Source organism: Ctenocephalides felis, unplaced genomic scaffold (assembly GCF_003426905.1).
Source record: "Ctenocephalides felis isolate EL2017-DRISC unplaced genomic scaffold, ASM342690v1 CF-g0.4_SCAFFOLD_01886, whole genome shotgun sequence".
Taxonomy (NCBI): Eukaryota; Metazoa; Arthropoda; class Insecta; order Siphonaptera; family Pulicidae; genus Ctenocephalides; species Ctenocephalides felis.
The window spans coordinates 66,939,446-66,952,301 of record NW_020538040.1 but is presented as its reverse complement, the minus strand read 5'-3'; the positions used below and the strand labels follow the sequence as shown (position 1 = coordinate 66,952,301).

The window sequence follows — 12,856 nt, the reverse complement described above, 5'->3', positions numbered from 1 at the left end:
AAAAAATGTTGTCTGTGTTGGGTGTGCGGCATATGTTTTCCAATATAGTGTTTACCGCTGAACACGAATATAAAGTCAAAATTGGGCGTCAAATGGCAAAAAATTGAAAAAATTTAAAAAAATCAACAAGATCTCCGATGTTTCTCCGATTCTTTTGCATGATATTCAAAATCTTATAATTTCTGTCGTTTTCTGGCCCTTTTTATTTGGAATGACTATTAAGGTTCAATTAAATGTTCCGTTGAGTTTTTTTTGTATAATTCAGCAGTTGCTTCTCGGTAATCTGCAACCATGGTTGCAATTTGAATATCTGAAAATGTATTGGCAAAATACTGCTGTATTCTACAAAAAAACCTAATAGATCATTTAAGTGATTTCTCAATAGAAATTCAATGTAAAAAGAGCCAGCAAACGACAAAAATTATCAGATCATAAGTATCAAGCAGAATAATTACTAGATCGGATATTTTGTTGTTTTTTAAATTATTTTCAATTTTTTGCCGTTTGACTCCTAATTTTGACTTTACATTCATGTTCAGTGCTAAAAACTTCATTGAATTGAACTTCATTGAAATAATATAACCCATCATGCTAACTAATAATATTCCTGAATGCGATGGCCAATATGGACATTTATTAACTAGGGTGCACTTTTCATATCATTTCAGTCAAATATGATTTGGTTATAAATAGTTATATACAACTAGCTAATATTTATAAGTTTATATAGGAGAAATACGGGCAAAATGGTATATATGAATAAAATAATAAAGTAACTTTACTTAAAAAATGGATAGTATAACATAAAGAAACCTGTAATCACAATTGTGTCAGTTGTTGAGCGTCATTGTGACAGTCTTGTAGCAGTAATCCGTTAAAACATGTATCCCTCCTTCAGAAGTTTATTTTAAGGATGGTCATGTTTTTATGGGATTCTTTTTTTGCAATTTGTAATTATTTCCATTAAAATCATTAAATTTACGCCAGTACTAGCTAGTAATTTCCATCAGTTTTATTGCAGTTATCAAGTGTTTGATGAAATTTTGATTATTTATTCATTTTTTTTCACTCTCGGACAAATACTTATACAATAGACAAAATGATATATTACTATTTCGAAAGCACTGCGGAGTAGTTCACTCGAGGCCAAGAAAAGAAAATGGAAAATTGAAACTTATAAAATTGGGATTTATTGTTACTACTTCTAAAAACCAAAGAATCCTCCGGTGCATATTAGACTGCATATTAGAGACTTTCATTTGTTGTAAAATCCTCTTTTCCCGCTCTAAGCCCGGCGAAAGTTTTTTTTATGATAAATCTTGTTCCTTTCGTGGGCGCATCCTTGATGTGCTGATGTCTCATAAAGGACCAAACAATTTATTAACTTCCCATAGAGTAAGTTATTGTAATCGTCCAAAAATCGAAATTAATTTTTTTTGCATATCTTAAATATTTCGTTTGATTATCAATTTTAACTAAAGTTCTAAAGCTCACTTATGCACTTCAAATAAATAATTTTAACTTTGTAATTCAGTTTATATAATTTCTATAAATATTAGACAATGTCCTTCATTTTAAATCCGATTAATTAAGTTTTTTTACTTACTTTTCTGTAAACATGTATAAACGTCGTCGTCCAATACATAAGCTCTTATATTTTGTCTATAAAATAAGGATAATGAATGTTACAGTATTTATAATAACCTATTTGAAAACATTTAATATTCCTCGAATATTTCATTATGGTACAGGAAGTTTCAGCAATTTGCCTTAAGGCACGATGCCATACACTATGAAAAAATAGTCGTCTTAAAAAATAGTATTTTAGCATTTTGCTGGTACTATATGGACTGAATGCAATTAGTTAAATTTTTCTTTAATAAATATGTTATTATAGTTCATACTTAAATAAATAATCTCATTAAATAAATATCATCAAAAAACAAAACTTCAAGTCCGTACTTTTTCTAATAAAAAAGTAGTTTGTTATTTGAATGTTTTTCCCTACGTGCAAATAGTTAAATAAAATTGTAACTAGTTACACATATGAATATAAATTTAAGGTATCTATTTCAAATTCTTGAATATAAAACATATTCATGTACGCTTGCTAACTAATAAATATATATGTATATACAAATTAATATACGCATTAAGTAACTAATATATTTTAATCATAAATTATCAATATCATCGATCCCTCAAACAAACTAATTCAAAATGTAGCATCAATGTAATAATCCTATTTAATCATAATTATAATCAATAAGCAATAAACACAAAGCATTGTATTGATGTTTGATTTTGCGTTAAAACAATTTCCTTACTGCTAGTGTACGTACGACCGAAAACCAAATTATAGCAGTTTCTACGGGGCATTGGTTGGATTTCATGTCGACAATAGAAATTCAACTAAAGCAATTCACTTGGCTCAGAACTGAAACCCACCAAATTCCTTGTTGACCCGAGAATAGACGCATATAATAGGCGGTGCGGAAAGTGAAGTTTGCTCGGAAGTTGACTTCATTGAGTTACGCATGGCGTTCGAGGACGAAGCCTGCGTGCGCCCGCAGGACGTAGACGCCGCGGGCCGCTTGTCGACGCACATACAGGGGTTGATAAAGATTGACAGAGAGAATGCATTTACGCGGTTAAATTTTTTTTTGACTTTCGATTAATTATTATTCATTTATTCAATTTTATATTAATTCAATAAACTCAAATATAAAATGTGCTAATCCTTAATGCTTATAATACTATTAATCACATAGAAAAGAGAGATAGAGTATAGCGGGGCTTAAAGGTCCGCGGGTAAAAAAATTCACTCGATATTTCGAAAACCAGTAATGTTAAGATTTTTTTTTTAACAACAATATTCAAAAGAAGAGGGGAAGAGATGTATAACCAGCCATCATCTTAATTAACTTCCCGTAGTAGTAATCGCAAAATAATTGAAAATGAAAAAATTTTTATATATCTTTACGTTTCAAAACCTTCTGAACATTTTGGCATTCCTTAGAAATTATGGATGCATGTGTGTGCGTGTATGTGTGTGTGTTCGGATACAAATTTTGGTCGACGATTTCGGGAACACGGATGAAGCGATTTGAATAACTCAAAAAACATTCGATTTGTATTGATAAGGAGACGTGCTGATTAGTTTTTGGCAAAGGCAGGTCAAACCGTTCCGAAGATATGGGGCAAAAAGTGCCAAAAACGGTAACTCAGCTTTTAAGAGAACGGAGCGTCCGATTTGAATAATTCAAAAAGCATTTTACTTGTATTAACAAGATAAAGAACTGATCAAACTTTCATGAAGGCAGGTCTAGCGGTTTCGGAGATCTAGTAAAAAAAAGTAAAAAAATGCCATCTGGCGGTCCAAGATGATCATTAGACATATGCACATCAAATTATCAGATATTTCATAGAAATTTTAACAACAAGTATAAATTTTGTTCACATTTCTATGGGTTCCGTACCAATGCTTATCCGTTAGACGGCGGCGCGGTGCTTACCCGCTTCGATATTTCGTCTCTATGCAGTTAAAGCAGTACGATTGCTTTGAGAAAAAGTTCAGAATTTCCAAAATATTTCAAAATACACTTTTCTTCAAAAAGTCTTTTTTTCAAAAAAAAGTAAATTTTTGTCAAAAATTTATAGTCTCTCAAAAATTTAATTTTTTAGAGTACTTTTTTTTCAAAAATGTTGATCTTTTAAAAAAAATAATTTTTGGTACGGGAAGTTCCAGCAATTTGCCTTAAGGCACGATGCCATGCGCCCCACTAGTTAACTTCCCGTAGGGTAAGTTATAGTAATCGCAAAAAAATCGAAAATGAAAATGTTTATATATCTTTACGTTTCAGAGGTTTCTGAACATTTTGGCATACCTTAGAAAAAATGGATGTATGTGTGTGTGTGTGTGTGTGTGTGTGTATGTATGTATGTATGTATGTATGTATGTATGTATGTATGTATGTGCGTGTGTGTATGTATGTGCGGATACAAATTTTCGTCGACGATTTCGGGAACACGGATCAACCGATTTGAATAATTCAAAAAACATTCGATTCGTATTAATAAGGAGACGTGCTGATTAGTCTTTGGCGAAAGCAGGTCTAGCCGTTCCAAAGATACGGGGCAAAAAGTGCCGAAAACGGTAACTCAGTTTTTAAGAGAACGGAGCGTCCGATTTGAATAATTCAAAAAACATTTTACTTGTATTGACAAGATAAAGAATTGATCAAATTTTCATGAAGGCAGGTCTAACGGTTTCGGAGATCTGATGAAAAAAGTAAAAAAAAATGCCATTTGGCGGTCAAAAATGATCATTAGACATATGCACATCAAATTATCAAATATTTTATAGAGATTTTAACAATAAGTATAAATTTTTTTTACATTCCTATGGGTTCCGTACCAATGTTTACGCGTTAGACGGCGACGCGGCGCTTACGGGCTTTGATATTTCGTCTTTATGCAGTTAAAGCAGTACGATTGCTCTGAAAAAAAGTTTAGATCTTCCAAAATATGTCAAAATAAAATAAAACATTTTTTTTTTTTTTAAAAAAAATAAAAAAAAATTTTTTTTTTCAAAAAAAAGTAATTTTTGTCCAATATATAGTTTCTCAAAAATCTTATTTTTTCAAAGTAAATTTTTTTCAAAAATCTTAATCGTTTTTAAAAAAAAAATTTTGGTACGGGAAGTTCCAGCAATTTGCCTTAAGGCACGATGCCTTAATTGCCTTAAGACAGAATTCCACTTACAGCTAGTTTATTATTCAAATGACCTCAGTCCATCTGAGCCGATCTGTTACCGCGGCCGGATTTCCGATGAGGCCGTGCGACGTGTCGCGCCACGGGGCATCGCGGTGCATGGTATCATAGGTGGTGCGGTCGATGGGACGGACGGTACTTACGCCCGGCACAACAGACCGAAATGCGCTAGTTAATATCATCAATAGAAAGTTCAGATCTCGAGAGCGCTTATTGAATTGCTGCGCTCGTTTTGAATACATTATCAAAGTGCATCTGCACAGCCGACGGCTGCGTTAGCGGCGGCGGCGGCGGCGAAACCAACGAGTCCGCTAAGCGGCGCAACAAGCATCTAACCTGCACACATTTGACCGTTAATAATAAACCGTGCGAACCTGCACGCGTTTGAATAGCACAGATTCGAAATCGGAGCATTAATGGAACATTAAAATATATTGAACGACTGTGATGCAAGGATTTTGTCAAGTGAATACGATTTATTGTGATTTATAGAAATACAATTTTTGTTAAAAAAATCAAATTAAATTATAAACAAGAAGCCATAAGAGGAGCTAAATTTTCCAAATCAATAGTTTCAGTAATATTTTTAATTTTGATATTTTCATCTTGATTAGCTATAAATATTAAGTTGTTTTCTACTTTCTTCCAGCCGTACTTTTTGATCCATATGTTCAACGTTGCATTATCAACACCACCAAGCAAATTAGCAAGATTGGTTTGATCAATTGTTTGGAAAGTAATTCCTACAACATGACAAACAAATTTCCGGATGAAATCATTAAATCCCTGAATGCGAGAACATAATTCAGGCATTGCATGTACACGAGCCCAAAATGTTGCAAAATCACATTGTTCTAAAATTTATCCTAGATACATAGTTTGGGAAATTGTCTTTTGTTGAGTCTGTGATTCCAATAGTAAACATTCGCATAAAATGAAGTCGAAAAGTGGAAAGTTTGTCAAAGCTTTTGGCAAGTAATTTCCAAGTTAAACTTTGACGGATTGAATTGGTACATTTTAAGTACAGCAAGATTTGCTTCTAAATCATACACGTTATCCCTTGATTGGATCTCCACATATTGCTCCAAGGTAGGTAAATTCTCTGGGTTGTACCTTTTAATTCCTTTGATCATAGAAGCTACTACTTGTTTTATAGTCTCTCCCATTTTTCAAATATAAACTTTTGTATTATTTATTTACTTCACTATCACTAAATAAAGAAAGATTCACAGAAAGCAATTCTTCATTTATCGAATAACTTGTATAAATTCGATTTTTCATGATTTGTGATGATTCTTATTAATTACTAATACTAATTGTTTGCAAAAAAGTTTTCACTGTTACATTTATTTTAAAATCTTAATCCACAAAGTTTAGTACCAAAGCTGTTTTAGTACACTAAATTAACTACCCTGTGAATACAAAAGATGAAAGTTTTTTTTTTCCAAAAATGTATTCATACGATCGAGTAGAAAGTCCAACTACTACATTCGAGTGCTGTCCAAAGGAGTGTCGCTGCTGTACGGGAACAGCGTGCCACTCAGTAGCACTACTGAACGGAAATTCACAACGATATATTTTGAGATATTTTTACCATTATTAATAAAAATTTGTTAATTAAAGTTAAAAGTTACATTTCTAATGAACTGAAAATTATAATAAAGGACTAGAATTCTTAATACTTTAACGCATAGTGATAAATTTTGATGCAAAGGCAAACACAATATGTCGTCCATGAACGACATCCGTACACACTGCACGCCATGTGGATGTCGTCCAGGAATGCCATCTGTAGCAAAAGAGTTAAAAGTCAAACATTAATTTAACTGCTCAATTGTAGTTAAACGTTTGAGTTATTAAATAAATTATAAAGGTTGTCGTGTAGTTGTAAAACCCATTTCTATTATTTTTATTAACGAGTAAATATTGAACATAAAGTAAATGAATAAACTAAGTCAATATTCTATAAAAAGCCAATTTTGCAAGGCTCTTGATTAAATGGAATAAGCAAACACGATTATAATGAAAATTATATTTTAAACATGTTTGAGTAAACTTCTGTAAATTCACATGCAGTTCAAATTAACTCATTATAATTAGCAAATAATAAAATTTGACAATGTTAGATATCAATTATCGATATAAATGTAATATTACTATTCCAATAAAATTAAACTTAAATTGTATTCAAACAGTAACGTTGAACCACAATTCGAATTATATAAAACTTTTTGCACGAAACCTTGTCAGACAAGAAATTAATCGATTTAATAACTTAATAAAATACATGACATAGTGATTTCTTATATGACTTTACATAAATGACATCGAGTAAAGTGACAAGGTAAAAGTTATGAATAAGATGGATTGCTGATGAAGAATTGCTGTTTAAAAACCAAAGTTTGGATCATAAACGTTCACAAAGCCTTTGATCAAACTTATTATTCAAAAGGAAAAAAAGATTTTTACGAAGGATTTAAAAATGTATTCTGAGTATAATGGTGTCGTATTATAGGACAAATACAAAATTTTATATTTATATTAGTGGTTTGCGCATTATTAAATATAAAAACCCCCCACTCGACACGATAGTAAAAATATGTAATAAATAACAAGGGTATCCAATGTTAATTAAACTCAAATATGTTAAATTGAAAAATATGTTAAAAGAATTTGTATCTAGACACTTAAATTTGTATTGATCACTAGATTTGTATAGAACTAGATATTTGATGTCCAAATGTATTATAGGTATAGATTTTTACTTTGCCGCGATACTATCCACAAATACTAATAATTTATTAAATTATCTAGATAATAAAAATTAATAAAAAATAGTGGTGCATGGCATAGTACTTTAAGGTAAATTTCGGGATTATTACATACCGTAATTTTAAATGGTTAAAAGCTCAGAAAAGGAAATTAGATTCTTTTTGCGAATTTTGCATATTTTTGAACATTTACGAAAGTTTTGACATTTGAAACATTTGAAATATTTATAATATTAAAAAATGCCTGGTTTTAAAATCGTAATTTTTTTGTTTAAATTTGAATTTTTTTGAAGACTGAACATTTTTGTTTTTTTTTAATCTTGAAAGTTTAAGAGACTCATTCTGTCGAAAATATCTTTTTTTCTGAATCTCCGAAACCGCTAGACCTGCGTTTGCAAAAATTCTACGAATCCTTTATTACGTCAATACAAGCAAAATATTTTTTTGAATAATTCAAATCGAGTGCTCCGTTCTTTCAAAAACTTTATCACAATTTTCTGCACTCTTTGCTTCATATCTCCAAAACTACTGGACCAACTATTTCCAAAATTTGATAAACATGTCTCCTTATCAATAGGAATCAAATGCTTTTTGAATATTTCAAATCGGTTCATCCGTGCTTCCCGAAACGTGGACGAAAAATGATATCCATACATACGCACATCCATTTTTTCTAGGTATGTCAAAACGTTCAGAAACCTTTGAAACGTTAAGGAAAGCAAAGCGTATTATTTTCGATTTTTGGACGATTACTATAACTTACCCTACGGAAAGTAAACTACTTCGATGTTTAATACATTTTTGAAGAGTTTGAAACTACAATATTACAAAAAAGGATTCACAATCATTTTATCAAAAATGCAAATTCGGTGCAATATTAGTAAATTTTAATATTAATTTGATTTATGTCTATCATATCAATATACCTAATATTTGTTATTTATATCATATTACTATTTAACACATTGTCAGTGTTTTTACTCTATTAAATGATCATAACAATGTATAAATGAAATAGATAAATCAATTCTAATGTCGGCCCTGTGCACAAACGTCTAGAAGATGACTCCGAACGAGCCGCAGATTTGGGTACAGCACTGTTTCCATAACTTATAACTAGACATTCTCTAAAATTCTGAAATAACTTAAAGAGGATTGGCACTCGCGTGGCGAGTAGGTCAGCGCTTATGGACACTGATTGTGGATCTCGCCCATGTGAACCTGAATACGAATCCGCATGATTTACTGGAGTCGCTGATATTAAACCTCGATAAAATTCAACGCTTACACTTCTCACTCTATACTTTACCAGAACCACACGGTATTGAATGATTAATGCAATGTATTTCTGTTACGTCTGTATATAAATTAAGATACCGTGTTTTCTATAACCTATCGAAAATAAATAAGCCACATGTTGCATTTTCGCACGTTTGTAGGTCAACACTCCGCGAGCGGTCAGTCGATTTATTTTCTGTTAAATATAAATGGAAATAGGCTCAATTAAGTAACATGTCAGTAATGTAGTTATATATTAAATGGTTTATTATTAAATTTATTTCTTATTTTATTTATCTAATATAATTCTGTACGTTTCACACAAGAAAAAAGATAAATATTATACGGATAACATGAAAACATAGAGATATTGGGTTTTGAATTAGAATCCGTGAGCATCATTTTTTAAATACAAAGAACAAATACGCTTTTAATTTTGGCATAACTTATTAAGTAGATACGGTAACGAAATAACCTAGATAACACTGTGCGGCAGTAATTTTTTTCCTGATATGTTATGATGGTTTTTAAGTAACTCGAGGATGCTGATTTCAAAAAAGGATCAGAACTATGCCTACAGCTTTGGATTTGAGATATACCAATGTGCTATTTTCCCCTCAAATTACAATAAAAAATAAAACATTTTTTATTTCGTGCCTTCAAAAGTTTTTTTATTTGATTTTTAGACGTAAACTTTTCAGACGCAGGGCTTGACTAATCTCTCCAAAAGCTCTAATAATTGTCAGTTATCAAGTGGACGACCCACCTCCCGTGATATCGCTCCTCTATAATCCCGATGTTTTGGTGAATTCTATACTTGTTTTTCGCCACATCTCTAAAAATTTTCAAAAACCATTCTGATTCGTTTTTTTGTAAACCATTTATTGAGGGTGCGGAGAATGAATTTTGATGCTCTTCTTTTAAATTGGCTGGTCCAATAAAGTTACTGAATTTTGTTTCCCAGAAATTTTTTTGCAACTAAAACTTATGAGTTGTATAATTTGTAAGTTGTATAATTATCGTATATATCAGTTTTTGACACTTCCTGACTTCTTTTTTAACTTTTTTTCAATCCATTACATGGTAGGTAAGCAGAAAATATTGATGTTCTCTATGTTTATCATTGGCATGGATTGGGGTTGTAAGAAAATCGCATGCGATGAATGCTCAGACGATATCCAAATAATAGATAAGTAGATTTTATAAGTTAGTTAATTTTTCTTGCTATGTTAACAGTTTTTATATTTATGTTTATGCGTAGACCTATATCATTGCTGTTCAACGCAATTGACGGGTTTTTGTAAAGATAGGTATATGCGAAATGCCCGTGATCTTAGTGTTAAAAAAGATCCTTATGTCATATTTTATTAGTTGTATAAAAAATAATCGTAATGCTTTATTGCTAAAATTGTAGTGTATGCGAGAGAGAATCATGCAAATCACACAGAACCCTTAATGCTCGCGCCTAATTTAAATCCGTTTTTGCAAACAATTCAGAGAACTAGTGAAGCGTGCCATAGTGCCTTAAAGCAAATTTTCGGAACTTCCTGTATCGTAAATAAACATTTTTAAAAACTTAGAAAACAAATATTATACTTCTTCAAAAACTTAATTTTTTTTTAAACATTTTTGAAAAATTTGAATATTGCAGAAATTGTAAAAAAAGTTTTTTTTTTGAAAATACTTATATTTTTTGAAAACTGAAATGTTTGTTTTTTTTAATTTTGAAATTTCTTGAGAGTTTTTGATACCCATTCATGTCGGTTGATCCAGACCGTCAAAAATATTCTTCATTACACCAATACAAGTGTTATGATCTCTCACAAGCTTAATTCAATTTCAAAAACTAATCAGCACATCTCCCTATGAATAGTGTTCGAATGTTTTTTGAATCATTCAAATCGGTTAATCGGTGCTCCCAAAAACGTCGATGTCGAATTGTATCCATATACACATACACACACACGTACACGCACATATTAATTTTTTCTAAGGTATGCCAAAATGTTCAGAAACATCTGAAACGTAAAAATGTGTAAAAATTTCATTTTCGATTTTTGGACGATTACTTTAACTTACCCTACGGGAAGTTAGTAACCTAATTGACAAGTAGAAAACCGGAATGAACAGTTGAAATGATCGCGGCTCGTTGCTGTCGTACCCGACGGCGATTGAAGTAATATTTTCGTATATAAATTGCGATGGACGTGTTTGCACCGTAGTTTACAATTTGTTAGCGTTCGTGTTTTGTCCACATCGAAGAGCGTCTGCCCGTCGCGGCGACGCCGGCGTTTCGATTCGCTTTCGCATCTTCCTCGGTTCGCTCTAATGAAAAGCGTTTGCACAATATATCTTCGGCTACAGTTTTATGGAACCTTATGGAGTTCACTTACGTCTAAATCCTGACTGTACGCAGTCCATCGCCGTACTTGTGAACAACGCGCGGTGCACTAATTTATTGACGCGGCAGTAAATTTGTTTGCTTCGACGTTATCTAAAGCTCCAGCTGTAAAGGCTGGACGCGACGAATACAAGCTTAGAACAAACTTTAAATGTCTATATTGAAGGAAAGGGATCATTTTTACTTCACTAATAAATTACTTCCGCAATAAGTAGAGAGATCTAATTAGACAAACATGTGATACTAGTAATTCTTCTAGATACTTTATACACCCAATGTGAATTACTTTGAATGACTGATAGTTCCATGTGACAACCGAATAAATGCTATATTTGCAAAAGATTATATAGAAATATAATATTTTCAATATAGGGTAGGGCGGGGCACAAAGGCACGAATTTGACTTTGAGCGATTATACTGCGAAAACCAAATAATTGTCTCACAACAAATAATACATATCTAACAAACAACTATCTGACAATGTTCAGTAAAACTCCCAGCTTATTCATCATTGGAGAAATGTGTTGTGTGAGTGTGTCACCAAATCTTTTTTACCTCATCGGCGAGGTAAAATGGGACAGCTATAAGGCCAACCGGTCTAATGTTTTATTTTTAATTTTAAAGGCGTTTTGCGAAATAATAGCTACTATTCGTACATTGCAAAATATGAATTTTTTGGGTACATTTTTTATAGAGCTAACACCGAATATAACCCTAATCTGGTATTTCGTCAAAAATATTCATCAGCAGAGTTAGAAAATTTTACTTTCTTATTTACTATTTTTTATTGTTTACACCTTTGCCAGAGTTTAGATTTAATCAGTCCTTTTCACACCACCCGCATACTCGTATAAGCTTTTATATGGGTTAACTTGTTGAATCTAACTAATTAAATGAAGTATACTTAAAAATTATATTAAGGTCACGTAAACTAAACCATAGTGCTCATAACCAAAAAAACTAACATCGAAATAAAATACTCCTGTTATGGATTTTCAAACATTGCCGTTTATCTATCCGATTACACATATTTTTTCTTCTACTGTCAAATATTATTGTTAACAAATTGCCGAAACTTCCCGTACCAAAAATTATTTTTTTTTAAAAAGATTAACATTTTTGCAAAAAAATTACTCTGAAAAATTATATTTTTGAGAAACTATAAATTTTTGACAAAAATTTACTTTTTTTTGAAAAAAAGACTTTTTGAAGTAAAGTGTATTTTGAAATATTTTGAAAATTCTGAACTTTTTTTCAAAGCAATCGTACTGCTTTAACTGCATAGAGACGAAATATCGAAGCGCGTAAGCACCGCTCCGCCGTGAAGGAAACAAAATTTATATTTATTGTTAAAATGTCTATAAAATATCTGATAATTTGATGTGCATATGTCTAATGATCATTTTTGACTGCCAGATGGCATTTTTTTTTACTTTTTTCACTAGATCTCCGAAACCGCTAAAATGCCTTCAGAAAAATTTGATCAGTTCTTCATCTTGTGAATACAAGTAAAATGTTTTTTGAATTATTCAAATCGGACGCTCCGTTCTCTTAAAAACTGAGTTACCGTTTTTGGCACTTTTTGCCCCATATCTTCGGAACGGCTAGACCTGCCTTGACCGAAAACTAATC

General features: G+C 31.6%; 1 pseudogene; it reads right to left on the bottom strand.

The window, feature by feature from the left end:
- Positions 1 to 5,298: 5,298 nt before the first annotated feature.
- LOC113378234 lies at positions 5,299 to 5,939 on the bottom strand (annotated as a pseudogene).
- Between the last annotated feature and the right edge of the window lie 6,917 nt (positions 5,940 to 12,856).